Consider the following 25,207-nt stretch of genomic DNA (forward strand, 5'->3'; position numbering starts at 1 on the left):
GGCATGCTGCTGGATTCATTACCAGTAGGTGCGATCAACACACGAGTATTAAGGACACGCTTGTTGAACTGAAATGCCAGTCCCTGAAGTGAAGACGACGTTGTTTTCGAGGAAAATCTATGTAAGGATCACCGGTAGAGCATGTATGGAGGCGTATAGACAGTCGTTTCTCCTTTGCTCTGTTCGTCATTGGAATGGGAAACAAAGTGACTAGTAGTGGTACCAGGCATCCTCTGCAGTACACCATGTGGTGGCTCGAGGTGTGTGTGTGTGTGTGTGTGTGTGTGTGTGTGTGTGTGTGTGTGTGTGTGTGTGTGTGTCGACGCTGACCACGTGGGGACAAGTCTTGCACAGTGCACATACTTGCATTGCATCTCATAGGCCAGGCCTTTCAGAAACAAGCACTTCATTCTCTCTGCAATGCTGTAGACTGTCATGTGTTTGCTGCTTATTTCTAACTGCAGACATTATTAAAACAGTTTGGTTGGTTTCTTCAATTTATGTAATAATCCAATATTTCAAAGCAATGGCAGTTTTGTGAATAAACATTACTAGTTTTTTTAAAAAGTTTTATTTAAAAACAAATATTTTTAGTGCTGCCGCTACGGGAAAGTGATATGCCAGTTTTATTATCTGATTATTTGTAAAAAAAATTAAAAATGTTACTATTGAGACCAAAAAAATGCCGAAAGATGCCAGTTGTTCTGAATCAGAATAGCATCATCGCTTTTAAACAGTCTAAATTGCTAGTCTCTGCACAGTCAGCAGACACGTACATTGCTACCCACTGCCTCGCCACCAATGACTGGGTCTGCTACCGTGCGGGAGACGAGAAGGCCTTTGCCGACACGAGGAAGAAGCACCCAGCTACTGCTATGCCAGTCGTGGCTACCCAAGAAGCCATAGCACTGCCAGAGGAACCTGTGGCTGCCGAAGTAGCCGTATCAGTGTCAAAGGCAGCTGTGCCAGTTGTGGCTACCCCAGAAAGCAGAGGCATCTCCACCAGTCATGGCTACCGAAAAGCTATAGCACTGCAGGCTGCTGCAACAGTCGTGGCCACCCGGGAGGCCAGAAGCATCTCCACCAGTCGTGGCTATCGAAGAAGCCATACACTGCTGGAGGCAGCTGCAGAGGTCGTGGCCACCCGGGAAGCCAGAAGCAGCCCCACCGGTCGTGGCTACTGAAGAAGCCATACACTGCTGGAGGCAGCTCCGCCAGTTGTGGATAATCAAGAAGCTGGGGACATAGCTGGTCTATCATAAAGGCTGGGGGAGGAGGGCTGGATCCAGGGACTGGTATAATTCGACTGTTTAAAACTGATACTGATATTTTAATTCAGAACAACCGGCATCTTTTCGTAGTTGTCTGGCTTCAGTTATTCATTTTTACTACTAATCGGGTAAGAAAAGCAGCTTATCACTTTCCCATACCAGCAGTGCCAAAATTTTTTAAAATTAGCTAATTTGTAAAAAAGGAAATAATTTTACCATAGCTTTGAAATATCGGATTATTACATAAATTGGAAAAGGTAGTCAACACTATTTTAATAACAACGCCTGCAGTTAGAAATCAGCAACAGACACATGACATAACAATTTAGAGCATTGCAGAGTGAATAATGTACCTTTTTCTGCGTAACCCAGTCTATTAGATAGTATGTGTGTACGTGCCATGTGGAAGACTTGCTCCCACCTGGTCAGCATCTACACACACACACACACACACACACACACACACACACACACACACACACACTCCGGAAGCCACCATAAGGCGCACGGCGGAGGGTACATGGTACCACTACTGGTCACTTTCTTTCTCGTTTAGTGGCAAATAGAGCTAGTCAGAAGCAACTGTTTGTGTGCCTCCGTACAATTCCTAACTTGTCTTACCTTCATGGTACTTACACAAAATATACATTGGCAGCAGTGAAGTCATTCAGCAATTGTCTTCAAATGTCGGTTCTCTAAATTTTCTCAATAGTGTTCCTCGGAAAGAATGTCGTCTTCACTCGGGGGGTTCCTATCAGAGTTAAACAAGCAAGCGTCTCCTTAATAATCAAATTTTGATTGAACCTACCAGTAACGAACCTAGCAGCATGCCCACCCGAGAAGTCAGAAGCAGCATTGCCAGGCATGGCTACTCCAGAAACCATAGGTCTGCCACAAGCAAACGTGTCGTATGCCTAAATGTGCTATACGAGATGACCAATAGAGAGACCACATGCCTTGGGGAAGATTCCTGCCGTGATAGATGAAGAAGAGTGCCGCCTCAACTGTGAAGCTCCAGACAGCGAATGAAGAAATGCCATCGCAGCTCAAACGTCAACTGACCCAGAGGATGGCCTTGCTGCTCTGTATCTGGATCTACATACTTACCCCATGAGCCACCATATTGTGCATGGCATGGTGTACTCTGTACTACTACTACTACTACTACTACTACTACTACTACTCATTTCCTTCCCTCTTTAATGCACAAACAGACAAGGGAAAATAGATACTGTATGAGCCCTGATCTTTCGTATCTCAACTACATAGTCCTTCCATGAAATTTGTATTGGAGGCAGCAAAAATGTTCCACAGTTAGCCTCAAATGAGGGTCCCTAGATTTTCTCAGTAGTGTTCCTAGAAAAGGACGTCGCCTTCCCTACAGGGACTCCCATTTGAGTTCCCGAAGCATCTCCGTAAGAGTTTCCTCTTTTCGGACCTACTGATAATATAACTAGCACCCTGCCTGTGAATTGTTTTAGCGTCTTCCTTTAATCCAGCCTGATGCAGATCCCAGACACTATAGCAGTACTCAAGAATAGGTTGCACTGTCATCCAAAAACGTGGTCTCCTTTCCAGATGAACCACAGTTTCCTAAAATTCTCGCAATATAGTGGGGTCAACCATTCACTTTCCCTACCACAATTCTCACGTGCCTGTTCCATTTCACATCTCTTTGCAACATTATGGTTAGATATTTAAGTGATGTGATTGTATCAAGCAGGATACAACTAATATCATATCCAAACACTACAGGTTTGTTTTTCTTACTAATCTGCAGTAACTTAAATTTTTCTACGTTTAGAGCTAGTTGTCGTTACTCGCAGCAACTGCAAATCATGGCCAAAACATCTCGTATCCTTCTACAGTCACTGAACAATGATACTTCCCTGTACACCACACCATGATTTTCAAAGAGCTGCATATTACTGCCACTCCTGTCCGTCAGATCATTTCTGTACGAGGGCATTTCGAAAAGTAAAGATACAATGGCTCGCAGTCCTTAAATAGAACATTTATTTAGAAAACGTCAGTTACATCTTATTTACATCTTATTAACTTGATTACTTGTTAGTTTTCAACATAATCACCCCCGTTATCCAAACATTTGTTAAGTCGGTGCACAAGCTTTTGTATCCCACAGTCATAGAAGGTTGTCGCCTGTTGTCGGAACAACATTTCAACTTCATCTTTGATCTCTTCATCATCGTGGAATGATTTGCCACCAAGATGTGACTTCAGGTAACGGAAGGCATGGAAGTTGGTGGGCGCAATGTCCAGGCTGTATGGCAGATGATCCAATACGTCTCATTTGAATTGTTTGAGTAGTGCTTTGGTTACGAGAGCTGTGAGAGTCCGAGCGTTGCATGAAGCAAGCGGACTCCACTTGTCAGCGTTTGTTTTGAATTGCCCTTCGAAGACGTTTCAAAGTCTGGTAAGTTTGTACGTCTTATCTCTCTGCGTAGTCTTTTCTTCTGTTGGATTAAATGTAGGGCCTCAAGGGGAATGGTTGGTCTCCAGTTTATGGTCGGAGTGGGGATTGCCTCGTCGGTGGCTTATCTGATTGCGTCTTCGAGGCGTCTAGTCACCAGCAGTAGGTCGTTGTCGTCGGTGATGGTTACTGGGAAGTTTAGCTGCCCCGTGAGGACTTCGCCGTACCTTTCCCAGTTTGCATTTGAGTAGTTGTTGATGGTGCGTCTAGTGGGTGGAGGACCTGGGGGGTTGAGTGCCTCTGTGGAGAAGGTGAGTGGTAGGTGGTCACTCGTAATTGGACTGCCAATCTTTGGGGATATGATGGAGCCCGTCAGTGTGGGGCTAAACAGGATGTGGTCAGGGTTTGACTGCCCCGTTGTGCCTTGTGAAAGGATATTCGTAGATGGGAAGTCGGTCTAGTGGTTGCATCGCTAGGTGGTCAGAGTGTGCGTATGTTTTGGTTTTCTATCTTGTCTCCGAGCAGGGGGTGCCTGGCGTTGAGGTCAGCTAGGAGGATGAATTTGTCCATGGTTTGCAGGTGTTGTAGGAATTGGAGTGAGAGGGGACTGTTGGGGGGGGGGGGGGTGTATAAGCACGCCACTGTGATCGTTCGTCTGTTAGAGGCGATAATGGTAAAAATCAGGGGAACTATGTTTTGGAATTCTGGGGGGGGGGGGGGAGGATGGAGATTTCAGTGGCGGGTATGGTGATTAGGATGTAGAGGGCCACATCTCCCCATGCGTCAGCCCTGTCGTTCCGGAAAGAGTTGTATTTCAGAATATTGGAGTCCCGCCCCTCTTTCAGCCAGGTTTCGGCCACGCCCGCTACATGTATATATTTATTACTGTGTGCATGAGTAGTGTTCATCTGTTTTTAATACCCTCGTATTAACGAAGAGGAAACTTGTGAGAGTTGGGGTAGTGGTGTCCATGCTTTCGTCTTTGAAGTGTCGCTGTTCTGCTGTTTTTACCTCTGGTAGGTGAGTGAGGTGTGTGATGGGTGTCATCAGGTGTACTGTTTTCTGTGTGTCTCTTAGTGATCCGTTGAGTGTGTCGTCCAGTGTGTTATGTATTCTTGTTTGGGGGAGTCACTGGTCTTTTACCGTGATGTGCAGCCTGCACCCTGTCTGTGTTGCTTTTATTGTTTTTTCCAGGGGTTGAAAGGCGACCTAGTTAATAGTTTGTACGATTTCTTCTTTTCTATCCTGAAACATGTTGATAAGGGTGCTGTGTAGGACCCTTACGAAGTCTGACTTCAGCACCGCCTCCTGTTGGTTGTCTTCCACTGTGACCTGCGCTGGTTTGTCGATCAGCTTGATGGGGGCTCGAAGCTCTGGCTTCGGAGCTTCCTTTGGTCGTAGTGGGCAGCGGTAGGAGAGAGCTGAGTGGGGACCTTCGCAGTTGGCACATTTTTCTGCGCCAAGGCTGTTGCACTGGGTGAGGGGTGGTCTCCGCTGCACTGGGGGAATTTTGGTTTGTTCTCAGTTTTTTGTGGTTTGCTCGAAGGATAAACAGACGCCACCCTGGGCGGGTTGTGGTGGGAGGAAATTGGATGGTTCAGTCTCCTTTCGCGAGTAGACGATGACAACCCCTTCAGTCAGTATTCTGTCGAGGGTCTCTTGGTCCCCCGTTATTACTCGGAACATTTTGGTGGGGGCATTCCTAGCTCATGATTTTATTCTCCAAGCCCTCTCAATAGTGAGGCCTTGGTTCTGAAGTTGTTGTTGGACCTCTTTTTCATCTACATCATGTGGGACTTTTTCAATTACTGCAGATGGGGAGGCGGGCGGGGGGCTGCCTAGCTCGCGCCTGGGTTATCTGCCTCTTGGCTTTCGCAGGCAAAGTTGTCGCACTACTATCTTATGGTGTAGATTCACCCTGAAGAGTTTCTGCAGATACGTTTCTTCTCCTGATTTGACAATTTAGATGTGAGCGACACCACCTCGTCTAACCTTTATGTTCTTGATGGCGTTCTTTACTTCCTGTCGGTAGAATTGGTTTATGAAGACAGTTAGCTTCCTCTCTATTGACGTATCGCCTGCAAGGCACTGTACTTCATATGTCACGGTTCTCAGATCCTCCAGTTGGAGACGCTGGCCCCTGCTCTCGGTCGATGGGCCTGGTGGCGGGGATCTGGCATAGGTGGCGGGGGGGGGGGGGGGTAGGGGGTTGATGTTGGTAGGTGGGGGTGGGCAGTCTAGCCTTGTTGGAGTCCATGTTTGACGATTGTAGGGTCTGGTCCGGTCTCTGTGTTTGTGTGGTCGCTTATGGGAGTCAGACTCAGGAGTGCTTAGTTGTTATACGTTTCCACGCCCTGAGGCAGCCTAATCTGGCATACGTGGGTTGCTGGGCGGTGCCACAGGCCCTGGTATGCGTTTGCCCTACAATGAAATGACTACAGGTGACGTGAGTCGCAAAACCACGGCACACTTTTCGACGAAACGACGACACTATATCCAGGAGACGACATACGCCTTTCGGAAGACGAAATATGGAGGTTATGATTGTTACTGTTTCTTTATTGTGGGACTGGGGAAATGTCTGATAGCATCTAATTTTGAAGGGTCAGGTTTAATGCCTTGTGTGTTGATGATGTGTCCTAGCTATTTGATCTCAGAGCAAGCAAATTTAGATTTACAAAGATTGGCAGGGATACCAACTTGGCTGAATCTGCATAGTAAAGTGTTCAGGGTATCAGTGTGTTCCTTCCATGTTTTTGAGGCAATCAGTATGTCACCTACATAGTGTGTAACAGTTTCTAGTAAATCATCATCGAGTACAGAGTCTAGTGCAGTAGTGAATACTCATGAACTTACATTTAGGCCAAATGGTAATACACAAAATTGATAACGCTATTTTGTCGAAAGTCGACATGTTGAGAAAAGTGGCTGTTGTACTAAGGTATATAATTTATAAAAAAACAGCTACCAGCCACATGTATGGTTTAAAAAGGTTGTATTATCTTCAGACCATGACCGGTTTCGGATTTTTCTTTACAAATTCATCTACAGATGGCAGTTACAAGCATTCTAAGTTGGACCTAGTTTTGTTTTTGTTATTCGTTTGCTGCACTAGGAAAGAAAATAAATATTTTTGTTGTCATATCGGTAATGGTATTTTTACAAAAGATTTACTTCTACAAAATCTAATTGCTCATGAGATAGTTTTCTGTTTTAACCCTTAAATGCATGATTTTTTATTTCAAGCTGTAAAAATTACCATGTTTAGTTTATAGTGCCTACATTTCGAAAAAATATTGAAAAATTTTTTAAATTAAATTAACAAAGCACTATTGTTGAAAATCGCTTTGTAGCTGATCAGCTACATTTTGAGTTAACACCTTACGAGCCACAATAAATGTGCTTATTTTGCTCCCTCAATTTTGACCAAATCTCTCGTAATTTAATTGTTGATTATGATTAAATACTTTGTATAGGAAGGGGAAAATCCTAAAATAATAAATAGGGCATTAATGTTGTAAATATTGAGCATTTATTGTATATTTTATACACTTTTATATATGAACAATAAGGTATCTAGTTCCAACAGGTTTGTACCCAAGCATGTGATAATCACTTTACATGAAAAGTTTGAAAACAGTTCTTTTGTTTGTGCAAACACAATGCAACTGCACATTTATTACACTGAACCCAGGAAAATCCCTTGCATCCTGGCATTTTGCACCTCTGTCTCACTTGCAAGTACGAAGGCAGGTGACCTACTTGATCCAGCCTTACATCTTGTGGAGGTACATGTGCTGTGGGCCCCTTTGTCTTCTTAGCTTGTATTTGGTTTTCGAGTTCATTACTTGGCCTTCCACGTTTTGCTGAAGTTTGACCTGAGCGACACAAACAGTGAGCAGTTTCCATTCGAAATTCGGAGAGTTTCATAGTTCTCCTAATCCCTTTGGTTTCTGCTACTCTCCTATACAACAGCCAGGAATTGACTACTCCCATGTCCAGGAGATGGTAAAACAATCTTATATACCATTTTCGACTTTTCACAAGAATTTTATGTCGACCCATTATGCTGTCAAGAAGGTCAACACCTCCCATATGTTTATTGTAGAGCTTAATTATTTGTGGACAAGGTATTGTTATTCTTGACTTTGTTTTTTTGTCGTACCTCCCTGCTTCATGAATAGGCTGCTGTCCAGCAAGTGTAGAAAGCAACATCACACTCTTGTTATCTTTCCACACTACATTTGATATGTCGACACCATCCACTGTTGGCGATGCGCTCTACTGATGCACCTCGTGCCATTTTCTTCAGCTCAGCTTCTGAAGGGAGCTTGCAGTCTGGCACTCTGTTTCTTCTGACTGTCCCAAGTGAGTAAATTACTTGTTTATGTAACCATACAAGCAGTGGCAGACTTGTGTAATAATTGTCACAGTACAGTTTGTGGTTCATATTTCTTGGTAGTATCCTACTGAGTCGAACTACAACATTTGCACTTGCTCCCAAGTCTTCCTCCCCAGTCACTCTTTTTTTTCTGGTTCATTTTCATCTCCAGTGAAAATCTCAAAATCGTAGGCATAACCAGATATGCCACTAATAACAAATAATTTGTATCCATATTTATGAGGCTTGTTTGGCATGTATTGTTTCAAATAACTTCTAGTCTTTGTTGAACATATCTGTTCATCAACAGAAACACACTCCTCAACAGGTATTGTTTGAAACCGAGATCTCATCAATTCTATTATGGGTCTTATCTTGAAGAGTCTATCACGACCTTTTTCACCCCTGGGTATCATTGCGCTGTTGTCATTGAAGTGAAGAAACTTACGTATTTGCTCAAACTGATTCACTGTCATTGTTGTCTTGATTAGATGAGTACCAGTAACTTCTCCCCAGTAATCCCTCGTATTAGGTACATGAACTATTGACATTACGAGACAGATGCCTATAAATTTTTTTATGTCATCACAGGATAAATCTATTGGTCTATCAGGATTACACTGCACACTGTATCTATGAGACTCTTCGACAATTAGATCAAACAATTTAGATGGAAATATATGTTTGAAGAATTGGTATGGAGTATTTAAGTTTATTACTTCTTCTGGTAACGAAGTATTGCCATGAAATTTTGACTGCAGTTCGGGAATAATCAACTGTTTATCTTTCCAAACCACACTCCTGCTGTTTTTTGGTAACATTTTTGACTGCAGTTCGGGAATAATCAACTGTTTATCTTTCCAAACCACACTCCTGCTGTTTTTTGGTAACATTTTTGCTGCTGCATGGCAGTTTCAGAGCATTATCAGACAACTGTGACGTCGATTCCTTCATTATAACATCAGATTGTCTTGTTCCAGAAACATCTTCAGTCCTAATTACTGGTACTTGACTTTCTTTGTCACTACTGTCACTATCACAATCAACAGATTCTGGAGCAACATATGTCTCATCTTGAATGGAATCGTCAGAGAAACACTCAAATTCGTCATCATTGCTTAGTGGAATCTCTAACCATTCCATAAGCATTTCTTCTTGACTCTTTCGAGACATTTTTACGTCAGCGCCTGAAATGCAGTAAATGAAAAATGTAGCTGATAAGCTACATACACAAAAACAGGCCTCATTTCAAATCTATCTACTTAAGTTTTCAAAATGAAAAAGTAATTTTCAAACCCAGAAATCAGTGCACAAACACCAAAAACACACCTCAACTTTCCGCCAAAACACACACTTGGCAGTATGTCTACACAGCTCACTGTCGAACTGCTTCAGCTCGTCCTGCCATCTATGATCGCTATGAAGAACTACTAGAAACTGCAGCGGAGTGTATACACTTAGCTACATAACGAATTTGATCGAAAATGTTTCTCCATATGGAATAAATCGAAGAAATGAGGTCTGTAGCTTATCAGCTACAGTATGCATTAAAGGGTTAAACTTAGTAAACGTGCAGGTTATTGTACTTACGAGCTATGTAGTTCTGCCTGACGAAATATTCGTGCGTTTATGTTTTCAAGCGCAAGCTTAATACACTTTTCAATATGCACTAAGTGAGTGCTATTCCAGCCAATGGATGTCACTTTCAACCTCATCATCTTAATTACACACGCAGCACACACTAATAACGTTCACAAAACGTGGCCCAGCTTCATATTACAAACGAGAACAATATTTGCAAACAGCTTACAGTCATAACGATGTTAACTTACAGTTGCTGTATAGTCGATATGGGTACAGTAAAATATCTCTTTGCTATTGTATGAGATTAATCTAAAACGGAATAAATAAAATTACATAGAAATAAGATTACAAACATTATATGCAGTACAGAAATACTGTGTGATACTAATTAGTTGTTACAATTTTAGGAGATAAATTCTAATATATGACATAAGCAATGCACATGTTTACATTATGCAATGTTTCAATGACATATAAGCAGTTTTTGGGGGCCTGTATACTGAATGTTTTTAATGGAATATTAGGCTTAAGTTATTTTAAAAAAGTGAAACCTTCTTCAAAGTTGTTTAGGAAGGGGGTGTTAACTGACTGTCTGTTCATTCAGAATGAGATCAGGGAACCTGTTTTTATGTGTATGAATCTCAATCTCCTCTAAGAGATTCAATGTAAAACCCTTGTCTTTGAGGTGTAATATCTGCAGGTTGTTTTCTATATTCTCAACTGTATGATTGTTTTCTGCTAGATGGGTGGCAAAAGCAGATTTGCATAGGTTTTTCAGACGTAGGGCATCAAGGTGTTCCGTGAATCTTGTTTCAAAAGCTCTACCTGTTTGGCCAATGTAGAATTTAGGACAGTTGTTACACTTAAGTTTATAAATTCCAGATCTTTTATGGGGTATGCTATTGTGTGGGAGTGAGTGTATGTAATCTACAACGTGTGCAATGCGATTCTGGTCGCTCCACGAACGTGGAAATGTGTTCCTAAAAGCTTTTAAGATGATGACAGGGTGTACAGTGTTTTTGCCTGGTATAAAAGGTTGGAATTTACGGTGCTTGAATAGACATTCTTCGTCTTTGTTACGTGTTCGTCTGTCTCTTTCCGTGTAATCATTGAATTCTCCCCTGTGTGTACATGGTTCTTCATCAAAATAACTGTATTGTCTTTCAGCTGATTGGTATCTGTTGCTATGCGCGTCAGTGTATTGTGTATTTGAGTGTTGAAATTCGTGTGTGAACTTGTGTTCATTTCCGAATCGAGATTTTCTTCTGTGTGTGTGTTAAAATGTGTTGTGGGTGTACTGTTGTGCTTGGCATTGAGTTGTCTTTGTTTGCATATCGTCATCGATTACTTATCTATTGTTCATGTATTCCACTACAGAATCGTGCACAATATGTGGCAATTTGTTTTGTCTAAATTCTTCAAAAATTTGGTCTTTGTGTGCTGTCCATTCTTTAAATTGTGAATTAATGCGAGAGAAATGGGGTTCAGCCCCTCTCTGTATTGTTGCGTTAATCTGTTTGTTTCTATTGTATTCACCTTTAAATTAATTTTGTCACATGCGTGCGTGTTTGATTCTAATTTGCAGTTACTAGTTTCAAAGGCTTCTGTCAATTCATGGATGTGATTGGCATTGTCGCTTTCTGCAAATAAGTATCAATATGGCTAACTGTGGAGCCACACAAAATATTACGTCGTTCTAGGACAACGAATGACATAAGAGAGCTGATGCCTACTGGCTGCGACAAGAGAGCGGTGTTAAATCCTCTGTTTTGCTTTCTCTTGTCTTAAAAAATCGATACAAATAATCTAACAATAAGTTCAGTAAATTAAATATCATCTGTGCTCGAGTGCAAATGGTTCCTTAAACACTTGACAATAACTGAGGAGAGCTCGGTCGAAAGCTCGTGGGATTTTAACCACCTGACCCGGCTGGAAGCCCGAGAAAATTTTATTAATTCATATCGCCGCAAGACCGTGCATTCATACAAATTTTGTTCAATGTTGATGCATCAATGAAAACGCTTACGCATCCATGTTTCTTGTTGACTATAATAAGTGGGCTATTGTATTCACTGTTGCTTCTCTCTATTGCTCCCCATTCTTACATTTTAGCGATCTCAGCTTGTACTGCTTCTCTCTTAGCTATAGGCATTGGACAGGGTCTTAGACAGAATGGTTTATGTTCCAATGCATCTATACAGTATTCAGATCTCTTTACAGCACCTGGTTTATCAGAAAACACATTGCTATTATTATTCAAAAGAGCAAATAAATCCTATTTTTGTTCACATGATAGTTCTTGGATAGCGTCAACAATTTCCCTAAAACTGTCAGTTTTTGATTCATCCAGCATTAAATTTTTCACATGGGACGTTTCATGTAGTTGGGACAAATCATCATTTTCAGATTCTATTTCTAGCAATATGGATTCTACATTAACATCATGCACATTATCATCTGCAAATTTAATTTCTAATGCATTGGCCGCCCTATTAATTTTAACAGTTCCAGTACCACAATCTAAAATCACTTTCTCCTTATCCAGCCAATCAATACCCAAAATCATTTCAGCACTTAATTCAGGGACCACTAAAAAGTCATGCTCAAATTTTTATCTTTGTATTTCAAATGCAATCCATACTTGTTTTCGAATTAGTTAACTGGATTTGCCAGTAGCTCCTATTATCTTTACTCCACTTAGACTTTTTACTAGCCCTGGTTTACATGAAATATGATCAAAGAATGATTCTGATATGACACTGATTTGGGATCCTGTGTCTAAAAGCACTTGCAATTCAATATGATAAACATGTATATGTATAATAGTTTAACAATTTCAGGTTCTTTCTCCTTGTGTTCTTCGCTTAATAGATCCTGTTCAACAATTATGTCCTTCCAAGAAATGTTAACTACTGATTTCTGTTGTATATCAAGTGGCCTTCTAGGTTTGTTGACCTCTGCATCTCTAGAGATCTTTAGCAGTTCTTGTTCTATTTTTTTGTCAGTTGGTTCCTTGTGTTTCTGTAAGTCTACTTCTTTCATTACATTAAGTAAAGAATGCCCCAGTACAGTGTCATATGGCAGCTCTTTCAGGTTTGTTTCAGTTATGCATTCCGGATTTTGTTTCGAAAAGATGTCATTAATTTTTTCGTACCCTTGTTCAGTAAAAGTATATTAACTTTCGTTTATTTCTGTAAATTCATCTGCATCTGAATCATCAGATTCGAGCAGGAACGCTACTTTCAGATAGTGGGGCAATTCATCACTAGATGTTTTAGTCACTTTGTTTTTCGGATTGTTTTTTACTCATTGCATATTGGACACTCGTACACTTCTGTGGCATTACTTTGAGTGACGTCAGCTTTAATTTCATACCTCGTATAATCGTCATATATTTCGATAACCTTCATTATACTGTCTTTCTCACTATCATATGCAGATACCTGTGCGAAATTCCTACCTGACTTTTCTGTATAAGAGCCACAAAACCTCTTTCCATCAACAAAAATTTCATTTGCACTGCTTATAACGTCATATTTACTATTTGTCCTTCTTTACATCATTTTTCTCTTTTATTAATTGTGCACACGTCTCTTGCGTGGCGTATTCTACCTTCCTTTCATTTCCATTCATCATAATTTCCCCTACATATACTTTTTTCTCATATACATTACTAACAGTACAAGTATCTTCCTTCCCAATCTTTTTCTCTTCTATTCTTTAATAATGCCTTTTCGCATGATTCCGGTATTGGGTTACCCCTATTATGACATATTAACTCCTCTTTCAATTTACTTTCATTTACTATTATATCCGGTCAACTGAAGCGTCCGATCCCATCTCTTCCGTCTTTCTCTACGGCAGCCATCTTGTTCCAACGCCGCCTATTTAACCAGTTCTCTGAGTGCCTTGTACGGTGCCGCCCTGGAAGCAAGGAGAAGATTAGTGGAGAGCAGCTTTGGCATTCTTGCAAGTCGTTTCAGGATTTTTCTTACTACCATTAATCTGCCTCCTGAAAAAGTTACCACAATAACACTGGCTGCCTGCACATTGCACAACTTGTTAACTGAGAGAAGAAAACACTTGTACACTCGTCAGGAAACAGTGTCTGCCGTAGTAGGAGACTGCACTTATCTTGAGACACAAAGCATTGAGGACCTACAGCAAATGGAACCAATAGCTTGCCAAGCTGCTTCTGGACGTACAGTACACGGGAGAGCAGTTAGGGAATACTTTAAGACATTTTACAATGGCGCTGGGAAAGTGCCCTGGCAAGATAATCACATTTAGTAGCGTAAAATGTAAACAAATGTACATACCGCAATCATCTCCTCATACGTCGGAGTGGCACGTTCACTTCCCGTTTCACTTTCAGGGCTCTCCAAATTGCACAAACTCTCGTCGGCCTCAGTAGACTGGTCGAGGAATTTCAGCATCTGGAACCAGTACACTTGTGGTGTGTACGCCACCTGCGCACTGGCTCCACTTTTGCTTTTATGCATCTGCAATATTAATAATGAAAGTAATTTAAACTACTTGTAGGTTACGTAAACATTATTGTATGCTTCAAGTCACTGCAGTGAACAAATTAATGCTAATGCTAATCATTTGTATGACATGTAAACTTTACTTGCATAAATAAATATAAATGAATATGCCAATACGTACTTATGCTTTCTCGTACGAGTAGCTAGTACGGAGGCCATTTATCTTCCTCTTAATATCTTCTGCCGTACAGCCAGGCCGTATTTCACGGCTAATGACCTCAGCTATATTTTTATAGCTCTCCAATCTTCTCAATCTATTTTTGTAATCAGGGTGCCTGACATTATAAAGCGCCTCATCCGCTTCATACAATTCAATTAATTTTGTGGTAGACGCCACACACCAATTGTATTTTGCAGCCATGTTTACAAACACAAAAGATGACAGAACGCTCCAGCGATGCTGGCGCTCCGCGTGGTAACAAGTCGCATTGCAGTGAACAGAAGACAAGCGATTTCTTTGATCAAATATACGGCCTCGGCCTACATTTGATCAAATATTGGACGATATTTGTCAAAGATCCCTATTACATTATCAAAAATCTTTGACAAAGATATTGGACAAAGAAATTTGATAGTGTAATACCGGCCTAATGAAGTGACGTCAAAATAACGTAGCCCAATGTTCGCGAATTAAGTCGATACGTCGATCGGCGAGTACAAATAGAGTACGTGAAAGCTTAGGCCAGCCACGGCCGTTCGGGTGCAGTCCGTCACGAAGTCTCCGTGAAGGAGGACTGTGTGTTATCTATGCAATAAAAATATGTAGTTAACATGTGGATATGTTATCGAGTTTCCTGTTGCATTCCAACTATACTGTATCTGTTCATTCATCTGTGGCAAAATATGCGTACGACCTGTCTTGGAATTATATTTGCCAAAATTTATGTGCTTTCCCTAGTTGACTAATGAAGTGCCACATTAACAGACGTACTCCAGAAAAGTGCATATAGAATCGACGGGGGCACTCAGGCGGAAACGCTTGCTATTGGGTGGAGCGCCGTGACGTCATGACGAGGACCCTAGCGCAGCGCAGCCGTATGTTTACACGGGAAATGCGCCGTATCACAGACTGTGCCGTTACTCGTTCATTTTACTTTCGATTTCGTTCGATACGCATCTGTACAAGTCAAAACAAGGGGAAAGACAGGTTTTGTACACATTAAGAGTAAATAAATGATGATTAAGATGAAAAATAACTAACGCGCTTGATCAAGAAGCAAATGTTTATGTAGTCTGTTTCTACTGCCGTTTACCAGACGACGATGCAATCTATAACTGCTTCCTCTTTGTGGCACATTTCTTCCAACTTCGCTTCTTGATTGAGAGGCCTAATGCTTATAAATGTTCTCGTTTTTACGTAAAGAGTAATAACTGCGTCGTGAACCTCAGGAAACTTTTGTTTCAAAATAGAGCACAGAGACTTTACGACCTTTTTTGTTTTGTTTTTTTATTTACACACTCCAATTCCGTGAAAAGTAGAAAAATCTTCTTCAAACTGTAACTCTTGTTTTTCCCATGCCGGCGTTGAAGTGTAAAGACCACCAAGAGATATAATTGATATCCAGTCTGCAGCATGATGTCCTTCATTTCTTGCTGCTGGAAAGCCTAGTGATTTATCGATGTTGTGGTGCTTAAATGCAATATAGCCTGCAATGTATTTTACATCTGGAATTTAAATCTGAGATTAGTCATCCCCCGTTATCACATCTGTCAGTAAATTTTCTTAAACATTCAAAGTTTCTGAGATTTCTTGTAGCGGCTCACTGGTAATGAAACCTAGGGATGCAGAATCTGGGTCGACGTCACACTGGGAAGACTGTGTTCTCATTCTTTAGTAACTGGTGTGTTCCCAGAGAAAGAGATATCACTTGCATTACCTGTCAGTATAAGGAGACGTATCCTGTTCCTTCCTTCAAAAGGTGTAGGATTGTTATAAAATATACCTAATCCTTGTACCCTAGGAAAAAAGTTTTCCAGGCAATCTTGATTCGGTCTCAAAATTAATATATAGCTAACTTTCATACTTTCGAAAAGACCAAAAAGAGATTTTATTGAAGTTATGAAACCTTTTTGGAAAGGCAACATTCTTTCTTTGTCACCAACGCGCATTGCTGAACAGATATGTAAGAATCTCTTGAAAGTATTTTCTTGAATTGTGAGATTCATTCCAAATCCACTACGCAGGGGTGAGCATTCATCTTTTGGAACTCTAGAGTTCAAGACATCAAAGATGTCGTTAACGAGTTCAATAAAATTACTTTCAACGTCTTTATGAAGAACATACAGGGCGTTTCAAAAAGAAAGAGCAGATTTCAAACATTTATTTCTCAAAAACTACAAATGATAGAAACACAATTCCAACGGTCCTTCACTCAATATGAGTACCAAATGTTACACAACAAATATCAAAACTGTACCTCAATATGAGCACCATTTGTTACACGACAAATATCAAACCGGTATCTCATTTCTTGCCACACACGACGCAACTGGTCTTTAGTTACCGAATTCACGGCCGCAACAATTCGATGTCGTACCTCTTGAAGAGTAGCGGGCATAGGTGGGACATAAACACAGTCCTTTATGTACCCCCACAAATAAAAATCGCAGGGAGTAAGGTCTGGTGACCTGGGAGGCCACAGACGATGACATTGATCTTGTGCTCCTGCTCTTCCAATCCACCGTCCTGGAATGGTGTTATTTAGGTACCGTCGTACAGGTTCAGAGAAGTGTGGTGGGGCGCCATCTTGCATGAAGATGAAGTGATTTGAATCTTCCTGAAGTTGAGGAAATAGCCAGTTTTCTAACATGTCCAGGTAAATGGTTCCTGTGATAGTTTTCTCCATGAAAAAGAAAGGTCCATAAACTTTGTTTACCGAAATTGCACAAAAGACGTTAACCTTTGGTGAGTCTCTTTCATGTTGAATAACGTCCCTCGGAGTTTCACTCGCCCAAATTCGTACGTTATGCCGATTAACTTTACCAGAAATGTGAAACGTTGATTCATCTGAAAAAATTAATCGTTCGGCAAAATTGTCCTCTTCCATGTCCTGTAGAATTGCAGTTGAAAATTCGAACCTTTTGTTGTGGTCGTCAGGACGCAATGCTTGCAATAACTGCAGTTTGTACGGCTTCATGTGCAGACGGTTACTCAGAACGCGCCATACCGTTGTTTTAGACATGTTTAGTTCGTGACTTGTCCGTGTCGTGGATTTTCTAGGGCTCCTTTCGTAAGCTGCACGGACACGCTCGACATTTTCATCCGATGTGCGTGGACGACCCGTGCTTTTTCGCTTGCAGATGCAACCATCTTCTACGAATCTGTGATGCCACTCATAAATTTGCTTATGACGAGGCGGCTGTTTGTTGAATTGACGGCGGAATGCACGTTGCACACCAACAATGGACTCTAACTTTGCAAATTGCAGCACACAAAATGATCGTTCCTGTGGTGTCGTCGCCATTTTCCTACAAACAAACGCCAGCGCCACTGCGGATTTGCATGGAACTTCTGCGCGGACCATTGAAAAACTTTGAACCTTTCTCTGACAAGAAACGTTTGAATTGTGTTTCTATCATTTGTAGTTTTTGAGAAATAAATGTTTGAAATCTGCTCTTTCTTTTTGAAACGCCCTGTACTTCAAAGCCTGAGCTGTTCGTAGTGAAAATAACCTCGCTGCCATCCGTACATTCTGCCTTGCTCGTCCAGTTACGTTTAAGTGCGTTTCAGTAATGTGGTGTGTTATCGTTAAGTCACTCTTTTGATGCTTTAAAAGCTCCTGTATAGCTGCCTTCAATATCTTGGCTCCATCAGGTAGCGTAATGCCTGTATCCAAGAAATGGTTCCGTAATAACTTTGTGGGAATTCCGTACGCCATCCACACATACGACCAAATGTAGGCCTACTTAGATTCGTCCGTCGGCGTATCCAACGCCTCGGGCGTGCAGCGCGAAACTTCCGGTACATCCTCATCCGACGATATACATATCGTAAGTCGGCTTTAATTCATATAACGAAGTACGACTCTGAACCAATATCTGATTGTAATGATTCATCTTTGTCCTTTAACGTTCGGTTACGTAGGTGGGCTGAACGAACTAGTAGGTTTGATTATACGGATCCTTTTTTAGTTAATAATTGGAGCCGTATTAGTTTTATTGAAAAGTATTTCGATTCATTTCAGGCTAATCGATTGATTGTGCAGTCTTTGAGCGAGTGTCATCTTAATTATAATGGCTTGGCGGGCCGCGTGGTACGGTGGTATAACAAGGCCTTTCGGTCCACGGAGGTTCGTAAAAAAACAGTTGTACTTATTTGGCGATACAAATATCGGCAAGTCTACATTGATTGAAAAGGTTTTGTCTAGGAAGCAGCATGTGTATTTGCATTTTTTTTCCGAATTCGGATTTGGTGGGTATGATGCACGTGTTCATAATGTTATTGTTTTTGAAGAATTTGAGTGGTCCAGGTGGCGGCAATATGCGTCTATATTGAAGCGTATTGTCGAAGGACGACCAGTTACTGTTAATGTTAAAAATAAACCTGGAATGGTTATTAAACACCGTGGCTTGGTAATATTTGTATCAAATGAGTTTAGTATTGGAGATGTAGCTCTAATTTCACGTTTGGAGGTCGTACATGCAGATTGTCATATTGTACATTGTCGTTCATTTGAGGATGATGTGGATGCGTCGGACGTGGAAACCCCGCAGGAAATTGTCTGTATATCGTCGGATGAGGATGAATTTAAGTTTTTTTGTAATAAGTATGCCTCTGTAATTATTAAGGTGGTAACATATGTTTATAGAATTAATGTTAGGATTGAGCGACTAACTTTGGATGATAAAGCTAATAAGAAGATATTCGAAGATCAGGGTGCACTAGGAAGAATAGGTTTAAGTTTGTAACATATTCTAAACCCGAAACTAGTGCAGATATATCTAAAGTTAAATCCTGGACAGATCTAGAGAAAGAATGTAAAGTTAAGAATCACCTTTTTCAAGGTGCTGATCCATTTTATATTGGACTTCAAATAGCTGGAGATGAACCTGAGAAGTCAGACAATGTTCAAAGTGAAGTTAAATATGTAACCTATGTAGTAAGAAATAGTGTAATGATATTTTGTAAGAGGAAAGGTAATGTTACTTTCTGAATAAAGGTTATTGTTTACAGCTAATGTCTGCGTTGGAGTTTTTTTATGCCAACTGGGACCATATCCGAAATTATCCGGACGACCTACGCCTGGCATTCCTTGTTCTCAACAATCAACAGAGGATTGATGAATTAGCTATAACATTCTATGGCAACAGGATTAATTATTCAGCAGCTGTTATTGTTTTAGAAGAATTGTGGTATTATAAGCCTAATTTGGACGATCTAATTCGTCAATTTAGGGACGCATACAGAGAATATGTATTTATGCCGAATGGTATAAGGTGTGCTAATAGGTATTTTGATATTAGGCAAGGTCGTCCGACTACTACGTGTTCAGACGAATCGTAACATATTCGGCCGTCAACATTCATTTCGACAAATGTCAGAACTGCTAGTCTCTCTTGCGTAGTAAAAGTGTGTGACTTGGCTTTCAATAAACACAGGATATCTTCAAGAATACCCGGTCTACATTTAAATTCCTTCGTCCATTTCTGAAGGGTTACGCTGCACGGCAAAGGAATTTTTCGCTTTAGCAAATAAGTATATGCTTTAGGTTACAGAGCTCTTGAAGTCAATGCATGGGCAATGTCCTCTGAATTCCAATTTACCCTTTTATTTTCGTTTAATAGGCATCTTATTTGCGCCGTGTTAAACACTTTGACAATACACTATTTACACTTTTGTGCAATTTGACTTTTTCCTTTTGCGTCAGATGACTTTTCTGCCCGCTTCAACGAAAGAACCTCTGAGATCGTTTTACTTCGTAAGGCTGCATCACATTTCTTTTTTGAGTGCCGCTTCTTTCTGTGCATTTTGTTTTTAAAAGTTCAATCTCGGCCCTCAGTTCCTTAATTTCCAAATCCTTATTCACTACTTCAGTAAGTTCATGAACGCAATCTGTACATGTGGTTCGGTCGACTTTCTTCTTTTTCGGTGACAGTTTCTAAAGGCGGGTCCACACTGAGCGCGCCGTTCCGAGGCGCGCACTGTGGTTCCAGCTGGAGCGAAGAAGATGGAGCGAGCCGAGATTGTGAGTGCCGCATTTATTGTGCTGTACCATCAGTTAAGGAAGAAAAGGCAGAATCGTCGTCATTGGGTAACCGCAGTGTTACAGAGTAGGACCTTGTACGGTGGAAATGATCTTTTCAGTGAACTACTTGCAGGCGACAGTCGACGGTTCGAAAACTTTTATCGAATGTCTTTCGAAGACTTCGAATATCCGTTGAAAGTGATCGAACAGACATAATGAAGAACGACACAAATTGTAGACGTGCTATACCTACCAAAGAGAGACTGGCAATAACTTTGCGCTTTCTGGAAACTGGAGACTCCTTTACAATTCTGATGTATCTGTTCAAAATATCTAAACAAAGTATATCGACGATTGTCATCGAAGTTTGCACCGCTCTCAATAATGCACTGAAACCCTTTGTAAAGGTAAGAAGTTATTCTTCATTGTCGTTAAATGAAACCACCCTTTTCAGAGGCTTTGTAGTTCAGTTATTTGCATAAAGTTGTTACCTGTCCGTAGTCAAATGTGTACAGGGTAAAAGAGGTTCAGGGCTCATAGCATTACATCAAAGAAAGTTCCTTACAAACAATTATTTATTGACTGTAGTTTTGTTATTCGTTACAGCCTTATGTACGTAAATATCCGCATACAAATACAAATGTCTGAAACACGTTATTGTTAACAGAATGGGCTTAATCAAATGTATTTATGAAGCACTACAAAAAAGTATACGATGGAGGTTCTTGGAGCAGAGCTGAATCTGGTAGACGGAGCGAGATAGTCATGTTGTTCATTGCTGCTGCTCGGTTGAGTGGGGACAACCGTTCGATGAGAGACGAGCACAGGTGGCTGGGAGTGACTCGAAGGAGAAGTTGCGGAATAGGACTGCATTGTGGAGAGGGGTGGGTGGGGAACAGGACTGCTTTGGGGGGAGAATGGACGACAGGAGGAGACGAACTATCTGATGTCAGATGGTGTTGCATACAAATCAGTCTCTGCATCGAAAATCAAATTGTTTATTATGCTCGGTTTATACTAGCAAGTTATCGCAGCTATTTACTTGCGTGGAGGAACTTGCAGCGCGATTTGCGAGTGTAAACATATCGCCAAGTCGACTTGTGACCGTAGCAATTTATTGCGGAAGTGACTTTCTGGACGTTTTCCACTTCCAGTGTGAACACCACGCAATAAGTATCTGCAAGTAACTTGCAGCTTTTAGGATTTATTTCTATTTCCTGCAAGTAGGAAGCGCAAGTTATAGTAAGTATGTCGTCTGCATAACACTCATATTTAACATTTTACTTAATGTGGTGGCTTAATTTTATGCAAGCATCTTACGTATTTTATGCAAACAAATTGCAGAAATGGAGGAGGAACGGCAATGGATGAAGCAGGGTACAGAACATTTTATTGAAGCCGTGGAGAGCTACCACAAAATATGGAACGTGCATAACCGAGGCTTTAAGGATAGAGTGAAGAAGATGAGCGCATTAAACGAAATCTCGTCGATATTCGACACATCTGTGAAAGAAGTACAGAGACAGTAGCATAACTTGAAGACACAACCCCTTTACCACGTGCATCCACTCGCTTGTTGTTTGAGGAGTCTAGAAAAAGACGGTGTAATGATTACATGTTCTGTTTAATTAGCTTGACACTTTCCGTTTTAAGAGCATTAGAAAAAAAACATTTTTATAAGCATATCATTCTGTAAAATGCAGTTTATTTCATAAAAATTTAATTTCATTGTTGTGTTTTCACATACCTTCAAATAACTTTTCTCTTTTCAAGATGTTAAGAATGGCTCTACATACATTGGGTACGATCAGAGCAATCGTGCTGATGTGAATATGAAACAAGTACATTAGGGACTTGTATGAGTCTCCTACAAAGAAGAGATTTCAAAATTACAACTTTTTTGTTGTTGTATGTTTCACATAAATAAATGAAATGCCTATTTTATTCGTAGCTCACCGGTAGCTATAAATCGTAGAGTGACTAGCAAACGTTCCTTTGCTGAAATAGCAGTACGGAAGTTTGTGTCTCGTTTGGATATGACGGGCGCTATTAATATCAACAAATACTCCAGATCATTTGAGGACATTCTGCAAAAGTTTTCAAAAGCATCCATGCTCTCGATACTAAGTTCTTGCAAAAGGTTATTATAGGCACCATTTTGCGATCTTCTCATTATCTACTCGTTTTCTTTTTCACGTTTTGCATTACAATTACAAGAGCTGCAGCATATCTCACCTGCCTACTTGTCATTTTACATTTCGGCTGACACGTAGTGGTACTGAAAGCATATGTAAACAGTATCAGCAAGTTGTTGATGCAAGTTTCTTGCCAAAGAACTTGCGGAAGTATCTTGCTTAATTCTCGTGCTGCTGTGTAAACACAGCTGCAAGTGGCTAGCAATAACTTGCAGCAATAACTTCTGCAAGCGACTTGCTAGTGTAAACCCAGCTTTATGTGCATTAGCACTGATCGCCTGCGGGTGTCAAATTTGCGGAGCTTCATTGCAATATGTTCCCCGAATTTGGAACACTCGTCGGGACGTACATTTCCCACACTTTCCAAAATGCCATAGGCCTTCGTGAGCATCGGATCTTCTTTCTTCTTACGTTTACTGGCCGGTTTATTTTGGGGGGCGGGGGGGGGGAGGACTGGAAAACCTTTCCCCTGTACGCCATTCCTTCTTTGTTAATTGGAGGTGACTCGCCAGGACTCTCCGGAGTAGTGTCATATAGATGTAATACTTCTTCGGCGACATTTACCGTAGAATCCTGTTGGCTTTTTTCATCAACAGAACTCTGAAATGAAACATCAGGCTATAATGTATTAGGTTTGACAGTAAATGCCACAGCCAGAATTTTATTTCATTATGGTACAGTACGAAGTAATTTCTTATCCTTTAATTCACTTACACGGCTAAATCGATTCTACAAGCAGTAATATTTCTTGGCGAACTCGGAAATTCCACTAGTGTGACAAGTACGGTTAAATTTGTGAACAATGGTCGATGGATTGATATCGGATGTTTTCTGAAGGCAGTCATGTTGCCATTGAATGTTAACAAACTCTTACTACAATGTCACGACTGCAGTTTCGGCCGTAAGCCATTGTTAAGTTGAATTTCGAAATATGTTAAGTTATATCATTGTAACCGGCATGCACTTGTTCTGAGCATAAAATATTGCAGTACGAATTTCATATATGGAATGAAAGTTCTATGCAAAATGCAGGACTATGGCTTAACCCCGAAACTGCAGTTGTGACATGACACTAAAAATTTGTCAACAGTCAATGGCGCCATGTTTTCCTTCAGAAAATATTAAATCACTGTGGGCCCCTCACAAGAGAAATTCTTGTTATCGCAATCTTTCATTCTAGAACTGCCCATTGTAGACGCTCATTTCAACCACACTTGACACGATCCAGACTGTGCATAGTGGCAGTGGTGTATTCCCTGCCGCCCACTTTTCCATTTCACGTAGTTCTGCTGCGATGTGGGCGCCAAGGGTACTGTAGCGGTCTTCATGGACAGGCATCAGCCATAGCCTTAAGTGTCCTGCTGGCCACCACCATGACGTTTGTTGCCACGTCTGGCGTGACTTTCCTCCTTTTAGTGGGAGGCCGCTCTTGACGCTGGGGCTGTGGCTGTGCCTCCCTACATGCGAAAGGCTCTTGCATCTCATGCTATAAAATAAAAGATAGATAGTCATTAGTTACGTACTTCCTTGCACATACATAAATCTTATTTATTTACAGGTACCCACAAGCAGAGGAGAGTGGGAGCAAATTGCAGAGGATTTCGAGAAGTGGAACTGTTATAACACTATAGGAGCAATGGACGGAAAGCACATTCGTATTAAATGTCCACAAGCTAGTGGATCTCACTTTTTCAATTATAAATCCTTCAACAATATCATTTTATTTGCCATGGTAGATGCTTCCTACAAATTTTTGTATGTAGATGTAGGTACTAATGGGCGTGTTGGTGATGCTGGAGTGTTTTCAAAAAGCAAACAACGTGAGTGTCTCATTGACCGATCTATGCTCAACATTCCTGAAGGCAGGAAGCTTGGGAACACAAACATTACAACTCCAGTGGTAGTACTGGCAGATGACGCTTTTCCTCTGGGTTATAACATTATGAAGCCATACCCCTTAAAAGCAATCACTAAAGAAGAAAAGGTTTTCAGTTACCGACTGTCACGAGGGATAAGATTAGTGGAGAGCGGCTTTGGCATTCTTGCAAGTCGTTTCAGGATTTTTCTTACTGCTAGTAATCTGCCTCCAGAAAAAGTTACCACAATAACACTGGCTGCCTGCACACTGCACAACTTGTTAACTGAGAGAAGAAAACACTTGCACACTCGTCAGGAAACAGTCTCTGCCGTAGTAGGAGACTGCACTTATCTTGAGACGCAAAGCACTGAGGACCTACAGCAAATGGAACCAATAGCTTGCTAAGCTGCTTCTGGACGTACAGTACACGGGAGAGCAGTTAGGGAATACTTTAAGACATTTTATAATGGCGCTGCGAAAGTGCCCTGGCAAGATACTCACATTTAGTAACGGAAAATGTAAACAAATGTACATACCTCAAACATTTCCTCAAACGCCGGTGTGGCACGTTCACTTTCAGTGCTTTCTGTGTTGCAAACACTCTCGTCCGCTTCTGTTGCCTGGTCGAGAAATTTGAGCATTTGGAACCAGTACACTTGTGGTGTATACGTCGCCAGTACACTGTCTCCACTTTTGCTTTTATGCATCTGCAATATTAGTAACGAAAATAATTTAAACTACTTGTACGTTACGTA

At 41.0% G+C, this 25,207-nt stretch overlaps 1 long non-coding RNA gene across 1 annotated transcript in view; it reads left to right on the forward strand.

Moving 5' to 3' along the window:
* LOC126109888 (uncharacterized) overlaps positions 1-24,939 on the forward strand; it is a 127,103-nt gene extending 102,164 nt beyond the window's left edge. The window contains exon 3 of the long non-coding RNA XR_007523740.1: positions 24,153-24,939. This is a non-coding gene — a long non-coding RNA (uncharacterized LOC126109888). The remainder of the gene's footprint in view (positions 1-24,152) is intronic.
* The last annotated feature ends 268 nt before the right edge of the window (positions 24,940-25,207 follow it).

This window comes from Schistocerca cancellata, chromosome 12 (genome assembly GCF_023864275.1).
Source record: "Schistocerca cancellata isolate TAMUIC-IGC-003103 chromosome 12, iqSchCanc2.1, whole genome shotgun sequence".
In the NCBI taxonomy this organism is placed as follows: Eukaryota; Metazoa; Arthropoda; class Insecta; order Orthoptera; family Acrididae; genus Schistocerca; species Schistocerca cancellata.